Genomic DNA, 25,332 nt, shown 5'->3' on the forward strand with positions numbered 1-25,332 from the left:
TTTTGATATTTGAGGGGCATTTGATTTCTTGGGAGAATTGTACATGCTCCTGCCTTAATTTATTTAATGGTGGTGGGTGTGTGCTGACCCCAACATGTTTGAATGTGATTCCTTAATCGTGAACATAGCCACATCTCTATTTATAAGAGGATGTTTGTAGGCCCGTCACCAAAACATTTTTCAGGGCCATACATTTTCACCTAAACATGATAAAATATAGTATTGTTTTTTTGTTTTGTTTTTTTATGCCTCTGATCACACAAAAGGACAAGGTCGGACGGGGTCGGAGGATGACAATTTTTACGAATAAGGAGGGAGGGATAAGGACGGAAGGGCCAGGTCGTGGACGGAGGACGGAGAGCGGACCGCCGAAAAAGCGGAAAGTGCCCATTTCTGGTATTTGTAAGGAAGCAAAGCCCTGCATTTTACTAAAAATGTGTGGTCCCGTTTATCGCCCCCCGCCACTTCCGCCGTCCGTCTGCCATTTTGTCCGGCCGGACCAAATAGTTGGCTTATAGGCCATCATTTTGAATGAGCTTCCGTTAGTGTTTCTGACTACTAACTTTGACAACTAAACTAAAAAACAAAACAAATCATGTAACTCATGACCCGTTTAAGATAGCAGCGTAATTCCAACGGATTCTGAAAACAGAGAAGCGGAGCTTTCTGTCGATACCATATACATTACGGGGCGGGGGCAGCCGTACGTCATAGTGGAAAGTGACAAAGATGACAAACATTTTCATATCACTAACTCGTAAACCGTTTGTTCTTAAAATTGAAATTCCAACGGATTCTAAAAGCAGAGAAGCGAACTTTGCGTCGATACCACGTATCGGAGGTGCAGGGTGGGGTGGGGGGGGCTGGTTGGTCGCAAAAACGGATGATTACATAAGACGGGGAAAAAATGGGCTTCAGACTATGCTTAGTCCAACTATTCTTAGTTTATCATTTATCGCCTACAAAGTGGGCGTCTGTCATCGGCGGATGGGCGGACTGGTCTGTCACATAGGCGGTATGCCCAGCTCTGGGAGTAAGGATTCATCTTCAGTAGCATATAATGCTTGGCCTTTCACTCGCTGTGCTTTTTCCACTCTGTTGCTATTTGGTCCAAGTCGGACCACCATTTTTTAAAAATTCTTTTAACTTAACTTCCACTATTCTTCTCCTAAATTTCCTTGAAGCGTCTCACCCCGGTTCTCTCGTCTTGCGTTTCTCAAGCTCTCGGTCTCACCATCAGTATCTCTTTCTCGCGCTCATTATCACCCTCGCTCACTCTGCAACCGGCCAGCCACAGGAATGTATCTCGAGGAACGCCTGGCGAGACGAACTGGATCAAACGAGTTCAGAGCAGCGCCGGAGCCTGGCTGTCTCTTGCTCTCTCCTCACTTTCATCCTTTAGCCCGCTCCCTCCTAGTCTTCCTTTGCACTCCCCCTCCCATTCGTCTCCCTCTCTTGCACGCGCTCTTTCCCGCTATGTTTTCTCCCCATGCCCCCCACCCCCTTTGGTCTCCACGCTTCCTACAAAACATTTCCCTTTTGCTGCCATTTTCCCCCCCTCTCCTGTCCTTTTCGCTCTCCTGCTTGTGTTTCTGTTGTCTTTCTCCTCCATCTCTCAAGCATGCGCGAGACAAAGAAATCTTTTGAATGCCTTTGCATGTAGGAGGTGGACCTCAAGGGAGGGGATCGTTTGGATGTCTGCCCCGTAGATGTGTGTGCATGTGTTCTGGGCATTTGTTTATGCGCACGTAATAGCCCTTTAGCCAGGAAAGGATTGCAATTTGAGACAGGCAGAAAAACATCAGACAGTGAAGTGAGCGTGTCAGTCACTCAGCGGCACTCCTAATTGGCTTATAATGCCCTTGTTACCATAGTGGGACCCCTTTGCCCCACCCCCACTTAATTTTGCAAGCATGTTTGTTACTTTCAAAAGAAGCTGTCAGGCATGGGGGTGGGTTAATATCTGTCTGTGTCTGCACATTCATATTGGATTTAAGGGGTGGGTGCAGAATCAGGTCTCGCCCTGGGGCGCAAGGATGTATGTGCTCCCATCTTTGTTTGGGGGACAATGGAGGACTGTGTGTGAGTGTGTGTATGCATTCATATATAATCACACTGGCATTGTTTTAGGCTTTGTTTGGGTGCCCCAACTTGTGGATCTCACATTGATAGATTAAATGTGTGTAGCCACACACATAATTAGTGCCTTGTTGTATATGAGACAGGTGACGCCTAACACGATTCCAAGGTCAAAGAGCTTCAAGTCTTGACTTGATCCCTGCTGACTGTTGTTGGAGACAATATTATATATGTGCGTATCAAAGTATAGATGCAGAGATGCCAAGTGTTCCGGTTTAGCCGTATTTTTTTACTGGCAGTTGCCATTTGTTCCGCTTTTTCGCAGAGGTCCAAATTGTTCCACAGATGATGAGATGACCAGCAAGGTAGGCTGGACAATTAATTGAAATGTAATTGGGATTTCGATTTTGGTCTTCTCTAGACCTTAAAAACATTGTTCAGTAATTGAAGAAAAACGCTTTATGTTCCAAACGGTGTGGAGGGTGTGCAGGTTCCCAACATTGCGAAAGTACCGTCACACGCTTGTGATTCTGCCGTCTCTGAGCATGCTTTAAGCTGTTTATTGACACCCCAGTTGGAATTTACTGTAAAACTAAACACACAACAAAAAGAATAACACATATTGCATATTTAAATATAAGCCATTTTATAAACATTGCCAGTTGCTATTGGTAAAGTCAATGTAAAATCTTATTGACGTTAAATTATTAGCATCACCTCCCCAGAGTGATATTCTTTCAATAATATTCACACACAAACGCTATAGGAACAGATACAGACAAGTCATATAACAATACTCAAAGGGACATATTATTCCTCATCTTTGAAAAAGGACTTGAAGAGAGCTCAATTACAGCTTTCTTCTTCCATTCTTCTTATCTCATTGTAAGTGTGTAAACTCCATGAAGCGCTGCAGCTATCGAATATTTTGGTGTTCGGATATCCTACTGAAAATTCTATAGAGTAATCGGGTATTCGGATAAAAATAAATAAACATATCTTTTTGCTTGGTTTTAATCAATAATCAACATTTAATACTTGTTTAATCTGTACACGGCTGACGCGTTCTCTGAATCTGAGCCGTGATTGGTCGTTGTGAGTAGTTATGATGTCATTTTCAGTCGACAGAAGACAAAATGGCCGCCCCCAGAGATGGCTAAAAACAACTGCAATTTGCTGCTTAACTTATATTCCATGAACGCAAAATTAATCAGAATGCCGTGTTTCAACTAGTGGCCCTGCTGGAAACACATTCTTGAAGAAAATATCTTTGGGTTGACTTCCGCTTTGAATCTAAATTATAAATTTAAACTTTACATAACAGTACACAATTTTCTCTCTAGAAACATGAGTGAGAATTTAGATAAATCTCTCTCCTTAGATTTTTGTCTATCAGACGGAGTGATGTCAGAACTGTGATTTTAAAACAACACACTTGAGTAAGCCTGATTCATTCAAATGTGATCAGTAAGAACGACAACTGTGTCAGGCTGTTAGCATCAAATTTTTAGTTATTTAGGTCTCTTAACTTTAGCGCTGCTTATAATACTTTGTACAATGTCAGCGTAACTGAGTGTTTTTTTTAGCGCCCTTAATTAGCGATCAGGCACATATCAATTCACTCAAGCCCCGATTCGATTCAATTTCGATTTTCAGTTCCAGATTTTCGTTTTAGGTTTTTTTTTAATCGCTACCATGCTTTTCTCTGTGCGCTAGAGTGGTGCTGCAGCCATTCGCAAATGCAAAAAGCGATGTTTGGCACAAGCATGTCAAGTAGGGCTGCTACAAACTATTATTTTGCTAGTCGACTAATCACCAACAGTAGTGCTGAGTTGCACTAATACTATGAAACTACCTATAATGACAAAAAAATACTTTTAAACACATTTCACTTTTTTGGGCACAAAATCCTGTTTTTTTTTATGTAGAGGACAGTGAAATCAAATGGGTAAAATTAGGGAGAACAATGTGCTAAAAACCAAACTAAACATTGCTTCTCTAATATGCATAATTTAATCTACACATTCCAAATGTGGTATGCACCTGGAATGGAAAAAAACCCTTTAAAGATTAACAGGAATATGATTTATTTAACAATCTAAATTAGTACATTAACGAGTCGGTATTTTAAGTCTTTTATTGTTAGGTCTTGCCATTAAGGGTTTGTGGAAAATGTTGTGTTAACTTGGAGTGCTGAGATTTCCGATTCCTAAACGCAACATGGATGCGTAGACGCTACAATGTTAGCGTGCGGATCCAGCAAAGGTGTGGTTGCAGCAAAAGGAAAATTCAACAGGCTTGAATTTCACATGATATTTACAAAGTAATTTTGTACTTGACAAAAAGATTAGTGTGTTCGAGAATAAAGTGTTTAACGTGCAGGGATGAATGGTATTGAGGGCATAATCATAGTTTTGATTCGTTGAGTTTTGGTAGTTGAATAAATACAAATTTATAAAATCAATTAATAATCTTTTTTTTTTCTACTGTGATTTCCATATCAGTCAAAATTTACGGCTGGGCTGGCTAGCTGGCAAGCGTGGTGGCTGAGCAGCAGCCACTCCTCTAAAAGTCCAGAATCATCGCCTCAATAACTTTGAATAAGCAACACTTCTGACACGAATTGTTAACATCAAAGGAAGGTGAGTAGCATCGAACAGGAGAAGAAATGCTAAGGCTAAGCTATGCTAAACCAGTGTTAAGATATCTTAAACATAGTCATGAAATGCTGGAATAAATGATTGATGCTTCAGTACAATTTTCATCCCAGTCTCACGAGAACCACGTTCAGTCAACGGAAAGTAACTAACTATGAATAGCAAATTAAAAAGTGTTTAGAGAGAAAACACAGCCGCACAGTACAGTCTGAATGTGTCAGAAAATTAAATAATACTGTAGCGCAGTGTTTTTCAAACACTGTGCCATGGCACACTGGTCAGGTGTGCCGTGGAAAATGTGGGATTTGAAAAAATCGGAATTGAGCCGTTCAGATTGCCATTAAGAAATCAGATACAGGTCACATATGGGCAAAAAAAATCCGATCTGGGTCGCATTTGCCTTCGCAATATTTATTAAATTCTAAATTATTTATTGATTGAATCGATATAATTAATGAGATAATTTTAGACAAAAAATTCCCAACATCCTTTTCTTTTTTATTCAAGTTTGAATATTATTTTGGGCGGCACGGTGGTCGACTGGTTAGCACGTCCGCCTCACAGTTCAGAGGTCGTGGGTTCGATCCCGGCTCCGGCCTCCCTGTGTGGAGTTTGCATGTTCTCCCCGTGCCTGCGTGGGTTTCCTCCGGATACTCCGGTTTCCTCCCACATTCCAAAAACATGCATGGTAAGTTGATTGGACTGTCTAAATTGCCCCTAGGTGTGATTGTGAGTGCGGATGTTTGTCTCTGTGTGCCCTGCGATTGGCTGGCAACCAGTTCAGGGTGTCCCCCGCCTACTGCCCAAAGACAGCTGGGATAGGCTCCAGCACGCCTGCGACCCTTGTGAGGATAAGCGGTATGGATAATGAATGAATGAATGAATATTATTTTTCAGGAAATTTTATTTAACTCGCCCACCTCATCTCTGGTCAGTACTGGAGATTTACGTCAAGCACACACAGAACAATCACAGCAGCAGGCTAATTTAATGTCAAAATTAAAGTTGAATACCTCTGTAGTTTTTTTTTTTTTTTTTGTTCCACAAGAGAATGTTGAATATTGTTCCGATATATGAAGCACTTTGTCAAAATGGTTTGTTTACATAGATGCTTTAATGCATAAAAAGAAACTGCTTATTCTGATACAAAAAGAGAACTAGTTTCTTGTTACACTTTGTTTATGCTAGAATGTTGTTGGTTTTTTTTTACATTTTGGAATCAGCAAACCTGAGTTTTTTTTAAACCAATCCAATGAAAAAAAAACCTATTGTTTATTTGGAGTTATCTTTAATTAGTATAGGTCTATTTACAGAAAAGCCATTATTACTGTATCATAATATCGTATTGAAATACCGTATCAAAGTCACCTTTATCGTATCGAATTGTATCATTAAAAAAAGTGATATATCGTTTTGAGTCAAATCGTTAAGCCTTATATCGATACATATCGTACCAGTCAAAAAATGTATCATTACAACCTTAATGATATGTAAATCAAAATATAGTAAATCTTTATATCAGGGATGTTATGTGTTTGTTTGCACAATAGTGGCGAGTTTTGAGTTTGACTTTTTGAGATCTGCACAATAAATGTTCTTAAAATTAGTCTTATTCTACTATTTTTTAAATCCATTCAGCTTTGCTAAATGACCGCATAACGCGATATTTCTTGGACAGTGTCATTCTGTGAACTGTCACTACATCATTGTATATTTATCAATTAAGTGCAAAGACATCGTATTGAATAAATCTAAACTGAAATAATAAAAAAGCTGTTGATATTTTGTTACTCAAAACTATATAGAGAAATAAATTAAAATAAATATATATAAAGGAAAAAGTGTTGTCTGGAGTCTTTCTGGCGTTCTTGACAAAATCAAAATGGTGACAAAATATCCAGAATGTTACTGAGTGGTGATGACAGGGACCGGGGCATCTCTTTACTTTATATGTTATAAAATAAGGTTATCGTGTTTGTAATTACTAGAATCAAAATATATCAGATGGACGACTAATTAATTATCAACAAACAGTATGTTGAAGAGTACAGCCAGTGAAAAAAAAGGACTCATGATTTTAATAATTCAGATCCAAATATCTTGGAATATGCCTACCAGGCCACCAGCACTTGATTTGCAACAAAAGCAGGCTGTAAAAAGTTATGCACCTCTCATCTATGGGACCCACTTTCACCATGGCTCCTACAACAACTGACTCTATCCACAATTTTAAGGTCCATCTAAAAACTTTCAATCTGCATACTAGCTGACTTTTAAACCTAGTTGGCGTTATCTTACTAGTGTGTTTTAAGGTGACCTTGATTACAGTGAAAGATGCTTCCAAATAATGTATTTTTATAATTATTATTTTTAGTGGTGGTAGTAGTAGTAGCAGCAGTAGTACTCTTATTATTATAAATCTGTTGTACTCAGCATCATTTTTTAGATTTGAGCCCTAATCGGGATTCATTCATGTAGCTGACCAAGAATGTACACACTCCAAACGCCATGAATTCTTCAGGGTTACTTTTCCTTGAGTCATTGTCATTGTTTAAATTGTAATGCACTCTGGTAATGAACCCAAAACGTGAACTGGTTTTACCTTAAAATAGGTGTTTCAAAATCATGACATCAAAGTGTTGCTTGTTGCCCCTTTCATGGTCTATAGTATTGCCACTAATTTTACGTTTCAGAGTTGTGTGCAGTACTTATACACATTTTGGCAGATGCAAATAATCTGAGATTGTTTGTTATACCACTAATGGATTCTGTTAGTGTTCAACACATTCAAAGGGTTTAAATCATTTAGCTTTTGACCATATAGCTAGCAGTTGCACATTTGCTACTATTGCATTGTATTTACTTCAGTGAATAAGAAAACCAGATATTTTTTGTTTCATTTCATTAGCAAACTAGATTTTATCCAGTGTGTAATTGTCTAACATAATGTAAACACGATTGCCCTTTGTCATCACAATACTGAGTGTTTTATTTCTTTTTTTTGGGTGGGGTGGTGGTGGTGTCACAGCATACAGCATACAAAGCTGGGGGCAGTCTATCAGTTTTTGACAATATCTCAAAGGTAGGCACACAAATGTGATAGTCCATCACACATGATTGTGACGTATACTGTACTTACATTAACGAGCAGAAAGACAATGTGAATCAGAGATGGATGGAATGATGCGATTGCTGGTTTCGCATGGACATCTTTGCAGGAAGCAAAAATGCTCGGCTGAATACTGGTCGAGAAATTGGGGGTGCGAAGGAGCACAGTGCTGATGCGAAATGTAAATGATGAATTGAATGTTAAGGTTGTGATTAAGGATGGGCGGAGAAAGAAAAGGATTGAAGCAGGAGATGCATACACAAGTTGGAAGGGGAGCAGAGAGGAGCATGCCAGCTAGAGAACAATAAATGGCTTTCATGACACGTCTCGAGGGGTTTTGACTTGACGGCTTCCTGCTAATAGCAGGCTAAAATAATTAATAACTTCCTCTGCCGCTGATTTTTTTTTGCGCTTCCTCACCTCTTATTTGCTCGCATGTAGACACTATGCATACGTACAGATGTGCCAATTGTCGAGTAAATGGTAAAATGGGATAGGTTAGGGATGGGCAACCTCAACGATGGAGGGGGGCACAATTTTTCGTCAGCACTACTTGGGACGCACGTAGAGCCGCGCACTTCCTGACCGGTTGAATGACAAAAATGCCTATTTAAATAAGGCCAAAATATGTGCATGCTGTATGTCTGTTTTTTTATTGAACCAATGTACAGAAGAGTATGTTAATATGGTTTTATGCTCAAATGCATATATAAAAGAGCCGCCCCTCAACTACAAAGCTTTGATGCAAACAAAAACAACACATACCGTGATTAAGATTTTCCTTGTGCAAAGGGCTCTCTTGCATAAAAATTCCCATCCAAAGATGTCACAAAACTGCCGAACAGTAAACCAACATTAAGCGCAAGAACTCAATTTTGAGCACGCTTTCACAAAAATCAACTCACTCAGAGAGTTTAATATTATACTGCTGTATGTTTGTCCTGCATGTCATTCAAAATCCACAAATTATTCGGCTGGCTCACTCACATGTATGAACATAGTGCCACTATACGGAACTAAAGTTTGTCCCCTCTGCATTGCGGGTGCTCCATCCATCACGACAGCCATTTGGCCAATCAGGGCACCATACGTCTCTAAGCCAACTTGGCAGATAGGTTTGTGTTTAAATTCAGTCATCATATCATATAAAAGACGCCATTTTCTTGACCTAATTTGGCTCTGGCTTCTGGCCAGGAGATGCTCTCTTCTTCTCTGATGCACAACTACAGTCTTGGGGTTGGAGGCGCTCATGAGTGATGTCTGCCATCTAGCGGTGAAAACTGTTATTACAGCCGATAGCTGCTCTGCTGCGGTCAGCGTTTTCATTTTACAAAAAGGAATCGAGGGCTAGGCCGAGTGCCCACGCGCCACCAGATGCCCACCACCGGTATCATTACATGGAAACGGCCAGCCCCTCAGCATTTGAGCAAGACATACGCTGCCGTGAGATGGGAAAGAAGAGTCCTGCTCTAATGTTCGCTCACATGAATAAGTGATGGTGTTAAGAAGCGACAGTCTGGGTGGGAGGGCGTTCCGGCAGTGGGGGGTTTATACACGATCCCACGCCGACACACACAAATATTTATGTTTTGCATGAATGATTCCTCAGGACCCCCAAACCAACGCTGTGGAACAAAGGCTACTGCTGGTGTCCTCCGTCTTGGTGGTGTCTCTGCTCATGTGTGTCTGCCGCAGCGCGTGTGAGTGCATGCTCATTGTGTTTCATGGCATGTGTGTGACATGCAGATGTTTATGGCCTGGGGGCACAAGGGGAGAGAGGATAGGAGGACTACAGACAGGGAGGGAGGACCAAAAAGGGGAACAGGGATAAAGAGTGAGATGTTGAAAGCAAGCCGCAGGCTGTCTGTGTGCTCACTCATTTTAACCCCCACCCCCGCCAACCTCCATTACCACCTCCAACGCTACTTTATTGGGAGGCTAGAGTACAGATAAAAAGCCATTCTGGTCTTGAGGACAGTAATGGCCATCATAACTGTGAAGTCCACGCTGCCAAGCTTCCTCGGCTCGGTTGCACAAGTGAGTGAGTCTATACTCGCGCAACACTTAACCAATCACTGCGTGCTTATGTTTTGAGGTCTCCACATCGTCCCGCCCCGTTCGCACTAATCTCATGAGCTGCTCTAACACCTGTAATTTTCTGGGGGTAGGGAGGGGGTTCTGTTCCCCATTGACGTCAAGCAATTCTGTAATTCAACGTGATCTCATGTTGTTCACTTGAAATGTGACCTTATCAGGCCAATATAAGAGAGGCTGTTGCTGTGCTTTTATCCATCTTAATGCAAAGTTAGGTTAAATTGCACATAATTAACACATCGGGGGGCTGTCTAAGCTTTCTGGAAAATGTAAAGTGTTTGGGCAGTACGGGTAAAAAATTAGAAAGCAGTATTATAAGGTCAGTTCTGCACATGCCACTTAAGACTGATCCTCCCCCTCGCTTTCAACTTGTAGCATTTGTGTGTGTGTGTGCTAATTCAAAAAAAGAATATGCCTTGTGGTTGAAGCATGAAATTCACTTTAGGTCGTCATCAGTAGCAAATGTTAAAGGAGCCCTCAGCTTTTTGGATTATCAAGATGTAAATGTAGCTGTTATATATTAGTTAAACAACTTCCCGGACGTGGTCATGTAATGTTACTTAATTATGCTCCCCGTCCTACAACATTATGTTGGACGGTATGTGTCCAAGACCTGTAGTATTGGTGGACACTGTTCATAGCACACTGATTTAAAAAAAAAAAAATTAAAAAAATGCAGATAAAACTTTTGTGTGAGCGGACACATATTTATTTGTGTGTGCACATGTGTGCGTGCGTGTACCTGTATCCATGTTCGCATGTGTGCAAGCTCATGCGGCCACATTAGCAGATGTGTTTGGCTGGAAGTCATTTATATGGTAATGATGTCATTTATCTCTGAAATGCATCTTCTTCAATAGTGCCAAATACAGCCACACTTGCCACACTCGCAAAGCGATGAGAGTGCGTGTTGGTTTTGGGAGAAAGGTGGTTAGGGTTCGGCAATGAACTTTTGTAGCGTGACGGCCGGCGGCCGCAACAACCCCTCACCCCAAATCTACTATTTACTTTGATATACAGATCCCTAATGTAGTGGTGACATGTGGGCATATGCGGTATCATACCAATGTACAGTATACTGTCGGTATGATGACGGTATGATAACCTTGAGCAAAACTATCATGGGCTGCAAATTAGGGCTGCACGATATTGTAAAAACATGCGATATGTAATATGGATGTTGACTATAGTGATATCGATATTATTGTGAGATTTAACATGTACCTAAAGAAATTACATTTTTATCATCTCTATCATGCGGCAAAATAAGAAAATTATTACATGTCTTTGCGATATGCATATTGAAAAGGGCATTACAGTGATCCCTCGCTACTTCGCGCTTCAACGTTCGCGCCCTAGTGCATCGCAGATTTTTCAGAAGCATTCATAACAAATTAAAGATGAAACAACACAGCCATATTGGCAGCTGTATTGCTGAAAGACGCATTGTTTCAAATATATGAGTTACATACCCGCAGGCACTCATAAAAGGCGCATGACTGATTCGCAGCGCGAGATTAACCAACGACAGCACAAGTGGATTTATCCCGTGAGCTGACTGGGTGCGCATCATCGCATCCTCTCGCTAGTCTCATCCACACTAGAAAACGAACAGCACTTTTGAACAGTGTTCTGTTCACAAACTCAAAACGTTATTCAAATGTGCCGTTCGGCAGCTATTTTTACACGTAGCGAGCAGAGCGCGCTCGGCCACACTGCAAGCACGCATGTGCTCAGCGCGACAATGACGACGAAACAAATAACGTTATGTTCGGAAACTCCTAAAGTTATTCAAATGTGCCGTTCATTTAGTCAGAGTCAAGCCGGATAAGAGGATAGTAAACAGCTGCCTTCATAAGTTGTGAGGGGAGCGCGCTGATCACAGCACACAGGATAGTTTACAAGTTGTGGCAAGGACGATGAGACATCGGCAAATAAAGTGTGAAAGTGTTTGTTAGTTTTGTCTTAAGTTTGTCTTAAAACATCGTACTTTAATTTACAATCCCATGCTGCATTTTATCCAAAGGACCTTGTTGATATTATTATGCGAAGAGAAAGTTAAGGCATAATTGCCTTCGGCGACCGTGCTTCTTCGTTTTTAAAAGAAGTAGGAGGGAACAAAGAAGAAGCGACCGTGTTACTTTCACTTTGCACAACAACAGTGACGACGACAATGACAAGCGTTTAAAAGTGCAGGATTGTACCTTTGGATAAAATGCACTACGGCATTCTAGTTAAGGTAAGTCAATTTTATGATAAAAAATAAAACTTAAACATAGCTATTGGCGAACGTTCCGTCGTAATCGCCGGCTGCCGCGTTTGAAACTCAATTCCTCTCACAACCTGCAGCTTGGTATTTATTCTTCATTTTGCATTTTTAAAGTTAAATTTATTGTATAACAAGTATTTAGAAGTGTGGCAATGGCGTAACAGAGGCGTACATCCCCCCCAATACAAAATAATAATGATCATCATAATAATAATAAGTCAGACGCTACTTCGCAGTTTTTCACTTATCGCGCCCAGTTCTGGTCACATTAACCGCAATAAATGAGGGATCACTCTATCACCTAGGACTGCTCGATTAAGCGGTTTTGAACCATAACCAAATTTTCTTGATAAAACAACGTTAAAAACGTTCAAATCGGCACGTTCGCTTTTTTATTTTTGGTGTATCTAAGCCACCGTAGTTTCCTCTGCATTTATGCTTCCTCCCACGAGCGCGCATACCGGGAAAAACTACAACACCATCCATGGCTACCGGCGATTCTGCTATTTGCTCAGGCAAGTGAGCGTTTACGCTACAGATCTGTAGTGTAGTGTGTGCCCCGCATGTACAATACAACTCGTGAGCAATTAATTCAACGTCTGAAAGTCGTCATTTTTTTTTCTCCTCTACAACGGACCTCTGGTCCAGCGGGACTATGCGTCTAAGTAAGACCAGGGAGAAAGGTGAAAGGCTAGTCACTAGCTGGTTGGCAAAATGACTTGCTGACTGACTGTTTGGTTTACAGAATCTACCTTCTCTCATGTTGATGATTTTGTTTCAGATGGTACATGCACTTTCATTCATTCATTCATTCATTCATTATCCATACCGCTTCTCCTCACAAGGGTCGCGGGGCGTGCTGGAGCCTATCCCAGCTGTCTTTGGGCAGTAGGCGGGGGACACCCTGAATTGGTTGCCAGCCAATCGCAGGGCATACATGCACTTTCTTCTTTCGTTATTGGTTTGATTAAGAACAGATCTGAAATCTACTGTGTAAGTAAAATGCTGTTAATCCCAATGGATTGTTCTGTGTGTATTAAGTTAAATTGACTGGCATTTTCAGTTCAAAGAAAGAAAAATGAAGTTTAAATAAAAGACATTCAAAATACTTCATTTTTCATAATTTTTTTATTTTATAAAGAAATGGTAATCGTAAAATTGGGTTTGAGAGAAAATAATCAGGATTTTCTTGTTAGGCAAATTTGAACAGCCCTACTATCACCGTATCAATATTTTTTTGATATATTGTGCATCCCTAATTGAAATTACAGATCAAAAATGTATTCATTTGGAATGGTTGGATAATGAAATTCCGACATTTGTGTACAACGTGAAAAGCTCAATAAGTAGTCGCATGCATCTACCAAGTATTTCAATTCACGCTCCAGTGCAAAGCAGTGACCGGGGTCATGATAAATCTGTTGCTAAACTGATGTTAGCTATATGCGTGTTAGCCATGTTATCTGCATACGTGGCTAACTCTCATAGAAAGTTATAAACATTAATTTCAAGACAGTTCTCATAAAATAACTTTCATACCACGAGAAAGGTCTGATGGAAAATTTGGGTAGTTTTGAAACCGAGACTTTTTCAAACCACCGTAACCTTAAAGGTCAGGGTGCAAACATTGAAAACTTTTCTGTAGCCCTCTAGAACCCCCTTTACAATGCATAACTGTCATTAAAATGCAATTAGGTCGTTGGTAGACAGCAGTTTAATCACTGAATACAATTCAGAATGTGTGCGAATGCACAGTACGCGCTGACAACGGCGTTTGAATCTCGCACCCCCTCATCTTCTGCTTTTTCCGGAGATGTGACGTCACAGTAGCCGGAGGATTGAGTGACTACTAATCATGAGCGGTCTAATAACGGCCCCTTCTGACGGCTCGTGTGTTTCAAAATCCTCTCGTTCCAAAACATTGCTCGCCATTGGACGTGCTGTGTTTGTAGCGCATGGAAATTGTACAGTCTATGGTGTAGCGAGCGGTTTAGCTATATCTACGTCGCTTGCGGTGGCTAGAGCCACGATTCCTCGAGCTTCCATGAGGTTCGCAAACACTGAATGAGTAAGTAAAACCTATTTTCTAATCGATCTGTGGTTGACAACTTGCAGGAAGTGACTTTTATGTATTAGAAAAACTATTCCCAATGAGAATATGAATTTTAGCAGACTCTGAAAAATGTTTGCACCCTGACCTTTAAAACCGGTAATTGGCCCATGCCCAGTTACATAGTTGTATTAACAGCAAGAAGCGATCTTCCCAGCTAGTGGACAGCACCAAAAGGTAAAGTAGTAAGCCTAATTAGAACACTATCACCCATCCTGGATTTGGGGCGGCATGGCTCAGTGGTAGAGTGGTCGTTTCCCAACCCGGTGGTTGTCGGTTCGATCCCCGGCCATTGTGACCATGTCAAAGTATTCTTGAGCAAGATACTAAACCCCCATTTGCTCCTGATGCTGCGTCATCAGTAGGTAGATGAGGTACAGTGTGAAGTGCTTTGAGTACCAAATATAGAAAAGCGCTACACAAGTGACAGCCCATTTACCATTCACTATCAATCCACCCTTGCGTGTTTTCATTGTCTGTACGCGTGCTAGTGTCTCAGGCCGACAGTATCCTGTGATCCCTGAATAACCATACAAGACTGTTTCTTTGGTGATAACTATCATTAACATGCTGATTACAGGTCTGAGGGTCTTGAAATAACACATACACACCAGAGCAGTGGATCAATACTTGCGTGCTGGGGTAATAATGGGGCTGCCTGCGCTGCACAGATGAGAGACAGGAAGGGGGCCTAGTGCACTAGTACTGGACAAAGTGGATGGAGGCAGAGGATGAAGCTGCTGGATCTGATGGAACATCACCCCGCTTGGCCCTCACTGCCGGTCTGGTCTGTCTGGTCTGAACACAGGCAGAACTATGAACTTATTTGTGTTTAAGTATAGAATATTAGAGCAGTCAGTATTTGATGAATGCATCCAAATGGCCTTTGTTCCAGATCACTCGTTTTGTGTGTTCTGGATCAGGTGTTGGAGGTGGAGGGGCTTAGCAAGGAAGTTTGAGTGGCTGGGATTTACCTTAGCCTCGGCAGGCCTACTTTTGTTTACCTTTCCTCCACCGCCTACGGTGCATGCCAGACATGACAACAAATCCACGGAGGTCCCGCTATCTTGTCTGAGATGTTCAAAGTGCAATAAAAAGTCATTCAAACTTACCAATTTGTAGTGCAATCCAATGTCGATTAAGTCCACACGATTATAGTATTAGCAGCGAAGGTAAAATTACAGTTAAAAAGGAAAATGCATGACTTGGTCATCATTACACTCCGGCGTTCAAGCGCTCTGGCGGCTGGCTGAAGCCGCTTCCCCCAAGGCGGGGCCATGACCAACAGGACCGCTGCGACTCTCATTCAAGTGAATGGAACCCAGCCAGTGTGCACTCGTGAACATTTTTACCCCAAGCTTCAATATTTATAATAGTTATGGTTTTTAGAATCGAGGAGACTTTGGATGGGTGTATATGTAAAACCTATGATTCTACATCGTAAAATTTGGGCACAACATAGAGCCCTAGACTGGCCCAGGGGTGGGGGGTTGAGGGGGTGGTTTTGGGGTGTTAAGAACAGCCTGACGGCCTGCCGGGCTTATTAAGTATTGGTGTCAGCTTTGAGGAAAATGATGATCAGAAGTACTGAACATTACAGAAATAGCGAGATATAATATGCGCAATTGTACTCTTTCACTCTCTTGTACATAACCATTTCTAATAACAGCATCCACTAAACTGCTAAACCTGAATGGTGATCCTCATTCGTCGTCACGTTATACTAGTTGGCCGATACTGTAAAAACATGCGGTAGATCAGTACGTCAGACCAACGCCTGCCTGCTCATTGCTTTCAAAACCGTTAGTAGCTTTCACTGCCAAAAAAAAGAAAATGACTGAGTTTTCCCCCACAGGTGATGCAACATTATTCTTTGAAATGTGGTGTTGTGTAGACTGTAGACTAGTTGAAGCCTGCCTTTGTCTCCAAAACACATGAACTGTATACTGGGGTGCACTTTGTCTTTCCTGCTTTGAACCGTGTGCTTTAGCTGTGTAAACACATCTGCACACGTTCAAAGAAAGGCACAGTGGCAAGGTGGCTGGCCACACTCGACAGTACCACTGGATAGCCTCGTTTTAGATCCAGAAAAATGCGGGGAGAGTTTTGATATTTATATTGTAGTGTTTCAACCAAGTCAGCCGTGTCATCAGGTGACTTAACTGTGTGCCTACGGGATGGATTCGCTTTGATATTACCAGAGAACATCTTGGAAGATTGGTGCTCTTGGGAAGTGCAAGTGCAGGAGAAGGAATAATGAGATGGGTGTCGTGATTCGTGTTATCGGGACCGAGTGATCTTGTGCGGCCATTGATCTGCGTGACGAAAGCCATCTTGAGCACAACAACACAAATGCTCAGACATTCAAGTCAACTCAGCTCAACTTTTATTTCTAGAGCAGCACTCGTCCTCATTCAACTGGTCTTGGGATCGGCACACACTCATTCACACTGGCGTGTGCGTGCAGCCTGGGAGAATCTCTTGTTCCTGCCAAGTAGACCCCCTCCGCCCCCCCTATCCGTTACCATAGCAGCCTCTCTCCCTCGCTGTTTCTCTTGTTCTCCTGCTCACTCTGCTCAGGGGCAACAGTGCAAAGAGGGGAGAACTGGTGGAAAAGGAGGGAGGCTCGAGTGCGTCTAGAAAGCCGTGTGTGTGTTTGTACTGTTCTGCCCTCACAACAGGCCTCGGCAGAGGCAGACACCAACTGGATTTCATGTAGCCAATCGCATGCTTGCCTTCTGTGGCACTTTGCTGGACTCAGCCAATCAGTGAAACCAGCATGACCTGCACGCGCACGCACATGGACACACACACTCATTACGCTCAAGGATACTTTGTTGCAGAAGTTGACCCCAACATGTGTTGTAGTAAAATTACCACTTCTATATGGGGAAAATCCTCCCACTATTTAGCCATCCTTCATTATTTTATTACTTTTTTTTCCCCCTGGATGTCACGCTGCCTGTTCTTCTGTTACCTACTGCGTGAGTACAGTGTTGTACATGTTAAGTTTAACTCAGTGCTTCTCAATTATTTTCTTTTACTACCCCAAAGAAAGAAAGACATTTTCCACACCCTTCCCAACTCTCTTGCCACAACGATGAATAGTATCATTTGTTATAAGTATCCCTCTGCACAACATTGTATATTTATTAGCATTAAAGAAAAGAAAAAAGAAAGAGCTCAAGGAATTACTTTGTTAACATTGTTTTTTTTTACCCTGTAAGAGAAAAGATCAGACGAGCATCAATTAGCCTGGAGTTAAGAAGTAAATAAATAAATGAGAGCACCGCTGCCACCTACTGTAGTGGATGTGCAATTACACTTAATTCTAGTTCAGCATGTTCCTTGGGTTTACACACCCCCTCCTGACATCACACTGCGCCCCCAGCCCCCCCCCATCCTCTAGTCGAGAAGGACTGCTTAACCAAACCTTTCTTGCTGTGTCTTCTGTTGCTCCGTCCTCGGAGGACAGGTGTTGTACAGTCTCTGTGCGCATGCGCACACGCACGCACGCACACACACACACACATATCTGGAGTCCTTATAAAGATTTCATTTCCCTATACAAACGCACTACAGTACCATGTGCACACTTGGAATCAAGTTAGCAAGTTTTAATGCCTTTCAGCAGAATTCACAATAGATACAGTACACTCGCAGAGCTAGTGAGGATAAGCGGTTCAGAGAATTGATGGATACTGTAGATAGTATGAAATACGGCTTGCACAATTATTTTGTATTAGTGGAGAGAGACATGGGCATAACCACAAGGGAGTAAATGGTTAAGTTATTATACATTGAGGTTAGGGATGGCACTTGAAAGAAATTAATGTAATCAATTAGAGGCTTTGTAATTGATTAATCCAATGTATCACATTTTAGTGGTATGTCAATTCTTGTCCAAAATACGAACATTTTCAAAATTTAAATGCCAATACAAACAGCAGCAAAACAAAAGGAAAATATCCCTGACCAAAATTCAACAGACCAAAATTTGACATGCCATTTTAGGACGGTTTTTTTTCAGATGAGTATTGCCTTAACATGATTTTTGCATGGCAGTCAAAGTTGGATCACTTTTTGCAGTGCATTTTCTAACCCTTATCTTGTACCACGAATACTGGTCTACGGTTCAAAACCATCCACTTTGTGAGTGAATTTGTGAGTTTGTCCGATTTGACTTATTAGTTGTGATCCTGAAGCCAATTGTTTGATTGAGTTTGTTTTACTTTTTGGTCAATGTCCAAGTGAGTGCTAGACAGACCATTTGAGAAAGGCAAAAAAAAAAAAAAAACTTATTAGCTATGAGAGGTTCCCAGTTCCCTTGTTATGACTGTATGATGTTAGTCCGCAACAATGTGCAGGCATCCTTGTTGTCTGGGTTTTTGTGCCGTCCACTCACATGGAATGCGCTGACACTTTGCCACCACTAACTGAGCGTCGCCGTAGGCATGCAGGTCAAAGGGGCATGTTGTGTCTTCTTATTCTTCATTTCTATGGTATTTGAAGGTTAAAGTGCTTCAGTGGTTTGCAAATGGCATTTGCACAATTTGCACAAGACCACGCTTTTATCAAGGCTTCTATCAGCTAGCTTTTGAGATAGACTTTTCCTCCCATCACTCCTACAAAGGTGGTTTTATCTGATTCCTTCATTTTGGTAGCCCTTAGCCCAGCTTTGATGTTTGCGTCTGTGTAATCGGTATACCAAGAAGTCATGTTTTGACAAAGGTTCGATGTTGTTTGGGCCACGACTTAACACATCCTCTCAAATTTTACTCTCTTTACTGGGACCAAATATAGTCTTTTCAGAGTAAAAAGTACGCTACAAAATTGTACTGCATGTGTTTCATTTTTAGATATTCAACAGTTTATCCGTACATTCAAACTGTGCATAGCAGCACTCTATTTTCTTTTGTAAAAACAGTGAGATTTTAGACAAATCCCTTCCCATAAATTTTGATCTTTGAGACAAAGTGACGTCAGAAATACACAGTAGCGATGTTGCCAGCCTAAATAACACATTTGAGTAAGCCTGCCTGGTTTGTGAAGAAGTGATCATTTCAAACGACAACTGTGTCAGGCTGTCAGCATCAAAGTGTGTGGAGTAATTTACGTCTCCTGCAATCCAAAAGTAATCTGACGGCTCTCACCAGCCTATATGGAATACTTTAGCGCTCGCCGGCGTTGGAACCACCGCTAATCGCTGGCAACAGGTGCCGTACAATACATTGTTAGCGTAATTTAGTGTTTTTATATATATATAAACATCTAAACATAATATACAAACTCAAGGGGGATCATTACATTTCCAAGCAAAAATGTATCAGTATCGTATCGATGTCGACCGATACTACCCTGTATTTACTTGCTATCGGATCGATACCAAAATTCCCAGTATTGCCAACCCCTAATTTACTTGCCTCAACTTTGAGCACACACACTATAGTGACTATAGACTATAGTGTGCGGCCAATTGAGCCACGACAAATAAAAACGCATCCGTGCAAAGTTTTCAAGCGGTCAAATATTAAGAGGATGAATTTGGCTGTATGTTTCAAACCAAAAGACAGATGAAAAGATGTTTAATGATAAGTCGCCGCCGAGTGGTAATGCCCGCTTGTGCTTGATATTCCGTCATAAGTAGGCATTGTCTTACTTTTCCTACCGGGTGGCGTGTGTGATATTACTAATTGGAGATCGGGTAAGCTTTAATTTAATACATGTATGTTTGATTTATTTATCCGTCTATATGGTAAATTGAGTGAGTGCTTCAAGAAGTGCAGTCTGCGTTTACATCATGTTTCATGAAAGAAAATGATATGTAGGAAGTCACAATGCTACTGTTTTGTTTACATTATTGTTGCAATGTGCACTTGAGTTTGTGTCTTTACAGTATAGTATCAATATAGACTTTTGTTTCCACCACACCTGTGTGGCAGAATCACGTTGTTGTGGTGAACGCTTACCAAACTGCACATCAAAATATTTAAGTTTACACTTGTAATTGTAGTAGATAAAATGCCTTTCATATTAACAGTTCATTTGCCTTTACCTCAGTTTTCCTTTAATGCATAACAGATCTGATATTGTTGTAATAAATGGTCAATAAATGATTGGAAAATACATTAGAAATGGACCTTGAAAGAAAAAAAAAATCGCAACGACTTAACTAACAGATGGACTGACGATTATAATTCAGTTCGTAACGAAAAATGACTGATGAATGACGGACGGGTACCCTGGCCGCTGACAGATGATGAATGACGGACCAGCAAAATTTAGTACAATATCCACCTCTGTCAATGTGTTCGAATGAGGCACAGAGCGAATTTTGACTTGCAAACTGCAAAAAGGCTTATTTCGAGGCTTGTACAAATTAGGCGAAGTAAGCGTGACCATGCACGTGACAAAGATAAGCAGAGGGTTTTGTTAATGATATACTTGTGTCAGTCAAGAAGGTCAACGACTGAGATGCATGAGGCACATCTGCATTGCCTTTGCATTCATGTTAAAGTTGATGCATGATCTTTTGTCTTCGTATTAACACTGCTGCAATTTGCCGGCGACTTAGCCAGGTTGTAACCCACTTCCTAGCCTAAATTAGCAGGCTTAGATTCCAGCTCACGTGTGATTCGTGACCCTCATGGCGACAAGTGTTTTCCAAAATGGATGGATGGAGATTCATATTGGTTAAGGTGTGTCGATACTTGTATGACAGTTAAGAATGTTAAAATATCACTTAAAACATTCACTGGAAAGTTATTTAGGTTTTATGGAATGAATGGAGTGAATGAATGATTGATTTTCTTCATGACTTCTGAAATACAAACAAAATGTACGTCTGCCAGCATCCTGCAATGGAGTGTGTTCTCTCTCAGAGGTTCCACTGTAATGCCTACATGTTCCTCAAAATATAATCATTCTTGGCAATTGCTGGTGATGATTTTTTTTTTCTGATCATTTTTATTTGAATGCACTGCCAGGTCGGCACTTGTAGACTGTCCACAATCCTGTTAGTTGTTAAAAAAACATCCGTTGTCAGACGTCTCATATAACTTCCCATGAGCAAACGGTGTTTTTCGCACTGCCCTCTTTCCTGTGCATTTTCTGTAGCAGCTGGTTCAGCCCATGCTGTTGAGTTAAGAGGGTTGGGTGGAGGAAGGGGGTGGGGTAGAGAAGAGAGTAAGTGAGAGGAAAAAAGAGAGGGTGGATCTGTTGATTTGCCAAAAACTTCCAGTCCAGTCTTCCCTCCCACACATCCTCCCTCTCCTCATCTCCCTTCCTTACTGTATTCCAACCCCTCCCTCCTTCCCCAACACCCCCACCCTCTCTTGACTTGATGGTACAGCTCCAGAAACAGGAAGGAGCCGCAGCTCTATAAATAGAGAACTGCTCAGCCAGGAACCACACACATACACAAACACAATTTCCCCTCTGTCATTCCCTCGTTTTGCTTCCCTCTGTCTTCCCTCCACTGCTTTTCTACTTACTCTCCTTATCCTTTGACTTGCGCGCTGGAAAACGTTAACATTACCATCATTGTCATTCTGCTTCTTTAAAATAATCTCAGCTGCACCCTTTGTGGCGCATTGTTATTTTTTGAGTGATAAATTGTGAATGGATGTGGTGAAATAAGCATACGACAGTGATGGTGTACTTTAGTCACCAGGTTTTTATTTCGGGTCAGCAGCTTTACTCACTCTGTTACACGTACACACAAATACACACGCAAAAACTGGCTGCAATGCAACTGACAATAGTCTGTTGTTTTGGTACACATCCACAAAACGTGTAGATGGGTCTCCTCTCCCTGCTTATTGTTCCCCAACAACATTGTTCTATGTAAACCAGCTTCTTCTTCTTCATTCTTCTTCATTGCTTCCTTCATTGTTCAGTATTCAAGGTTTGTCTTAATCCGTAATACGAATAAGATCAGAGTATTTAAAATGACAAATGACAAAGGTTGACAACATTTTCTAGCGAATGCCACAGGCCGACCGCCGTTTAGAATAGAATTCAACATTATTGTCATTGCACACAACACAGGTTAAGAGCAACGAAATGCAGTTTGCATCCATCGAGAAGTGCTTTAGCAATATATAGATATATTACAGATATATACAATATGAGGACTATACACATGAATATATATGATGGCTATATAGGCTATGAACAGTTTAAACATATGGCTATAATATGAAGGCTTTAATTGTGTAATATAGTATATGATAGATAGGTTATAACAGGCTATACGTTAAGGTTTGCGTGGAGGAGGACCCAAACGCAGGAGGCGAAAATTGTGTGCAATATAAGGTATTTAATCCAAAACAAAGGGCAAACAAGGTGCTGGGATAATACTAAACCAACAAAAATGTTGAAGGCCCAAATAAACAACAAGGAACAAAACAACTAAACAAACACTAGGACTAGACTGACCTTGACTTTGACTTTGAACAGTGACGAGAGGGCTTGGACAAGACGGGACAGAACAGACGAACCAACAAGGGCTGAAAGAAAGCTGGCAACTAAATACAGACAAGTTAACGATACAACGAGGAACACCCAAACAAGACACGGTGGGTAGGAGGAAGCTGGTTGGTTAACACAAGGGACTGGGATGACAAGCACAGGTGGACTCAATAACTTAACGAGACAAAAGGGACACAAGGAAAAGCATGAAACTAAACAAAAACAAAAAAACCCTTAAAACTCAGACCATAACACTATAGCTATAAGTGCAATATTTACAACAGGCTGGGGAACTATAATTATAAGTCGTATGGCATGGCTAACTATGCAGTATTTACAGTAGTGCAGTTGAGATAATTTACAGATGAATTGTGCGTGTGATGAGTCTGTTATTTCAATTATGGGTGATGTGAGTAGATGTGGAGTAACAGTCCATAAGTGTTCATGTGGGTCATGAGGCAGAATTCAGGAGTCTGACAGTTGTAGGTACAAAGCCGTTCCGGTATCTGGTGGTTTTAGTCCGGATGCTCCTATAGTGCCTCCCATAGGGCAGGAGTGTGAACAGTTTATGTGTTGGGTGACTGGAGTCTTTGATGACTTTTCCCGCTCTTTTGAGACACCTTTCCTCATAGATGCCCTCTATGGCAGGAAGTGGTACTCCGGCGAAGCTCTGGGTGGCCTTTACCACCCTTTGCAACGCCTTCCATTCCGAGGCAGAAGAGCTGCCGTACCATACTGTGATGCAGTTGGTCAGAACGCTCTCGATGGTGCAGCGGTAGAGGTTTACCAGGTTGCGGAGGACAGGTGGTTCTTCCTCATTGTCCTCAGGAAGTAAAGGCGCTGGTGAGCCTTCCTGACCATTTGGAGCAGCCAGTCAACCAGGTGAGATCCTCGGAGATGTGGACTCCCAGGAACTTGGAGCTGTTTACACGCTCCACCGCCATTCCCTTGATTTGGATGGATGTGTGTGACTCACCATTCCTACTGAAGTCCACAATGAGCTCCTTGGTTTTCTCAGTGTTGAGCAGCAGTTGTTGGTGTCGCACCATGCAGCCAGACGATCCACCTCCTCCCTCTTTGCCGCCTCATCGCTGTTTTTGATGAGGCCAATCACCGTGGTGTCATCTGTAAACTTTATAATGGTGTTGGAACCATTAACAGGTCTGCAGTCAAAGGTGAAGAGGGAGTAGAGGAAGGGCACCATCACACATCCTTGTGGTACACCAGTGTTTGTAGTGATGGTGGATGAACAGTGGTTGTCCAGTCGGACATGTTGAGGCCGGCTTGTCAGGAAGCCCAGTAACCAGTTGCTCAAGGGGGAACTGATGCCTTGGTCTGTGAGTTTTGTAATGAGTTTCGAGGGGATGATTGTGTTGAATGCTGAACTGAAGTCTAAGAACAGCATTCTGGCATAGGTGTTTTTATCGGAGGACAGAGTGCAGCGCTATGGAGACTACATCCTCTGTGCTCCTATTCTGGCGGTATGCAAATTGATGGGGGTCAAGGGTGGACACCTAAGCACAATTGTCAGCTTCTGATTAGCAGCACCTACCGGAATGTTTGGACAAGTTGTTGGTGTGGGGTACTGGGGGGTATTCGTGCTTGGCAATGTGTCTGCAGAGATCCGCTACATTATTTGACAAGGCATAGCTAGCACCTTCTTGATGAAGTGCCGCCTATACAAGGCCTCGCTTTCTCTCTTTGTCTCCCTCTCTCACTCACGGACTTCTTTGGGGTTGATCGGATTGCAACCAAACTTTTCTTTTGTTACTACTTTCTTTCTGTCACATGAGGTTTTCTGTCCTTTCCTCCTGCACACTTTGTTTTTGTATTTAGTCCATTCTTTCTCGTGCAGTTAACTGATGATTGTGTTCTTACAGAGGTGTTCCATCTAATAATACATACTGAATAGTGTGTGGATGACCGCCCCAAAAATAATATGAGAAACTTGAAGGTGCTTCACCACTTAGTCACATGCAACCCACAGTCTTCCCTTCCAAATGTGGTCCCGTTTTTTGGGACCAAGCACCACTCTTACAGCACTCTGATAGCACAGAGCGTTTCACCACCCCAAGTTCTTCCCTTGAACGTGTGGCCAAGAAGCTGCTTGATAGCGCTCCCGAGTGCACACTATGAATTGGATAGCCTCTTTAATGTTCATATGTTTTTGATGAGATTGCCACTCTGAAAAAGAAGGTAGAAGGTTAGAGAAGATAGAAGGTTAGAATGTCATAGAGAGGTTAGCCAGTTTGAATTTCATGGGTAATTGTTTCATCTTTAAAGATATGTTTTATTATCTATTGAGGCCTAAAACGTTGCACACTAGATTTATACTGCAGTTCTTAAATGCCCAATTTAGTGCCTAAATCGAAATGTTTACTGTTTACATCAAATTTTAAGTGACCATAACTGATAGCAGTCTGCTGCATGCACCACATACACAGATCGACTATTTGACAAGTGTAATTCAGCAAACTGGTGATGTAGGTGCTGCCTCCTCAAGTGAAAATACAAATAATGCTTTTTCTGTCTTTGTAGGAGC

The 25,332-nt window shown here is 41.6% G+C and overlaps 1 protein-coding gene across 1 annotated transcript in view; it reads left to right on the plus strand.

Moving 5' to 3' along the window:
- The window catches only part of maml3 (mastermind-like transcriptional coactivator 3), a 145,462-nt gene that overhangs the window by 43,422 nt on the left and 76,708 nt on the right, over window positions 1-25,332 (plus strand). The window lies entirely within an intron of this gene.

This window comes from Filicampus tigris, chromosome 6, assembly GCF_054856515.1.
Source record: "Filicampus tigris isolate MCC_2025a chromosome 6, RoL_Ftig_1.0, whole genome shotgun sequence".
NCBI lineage: Eukaryota > Metazoa > Chordata > Actinopteri > Syngnathiformes > Syngnathidae > Filicampus > Filicampus tigris.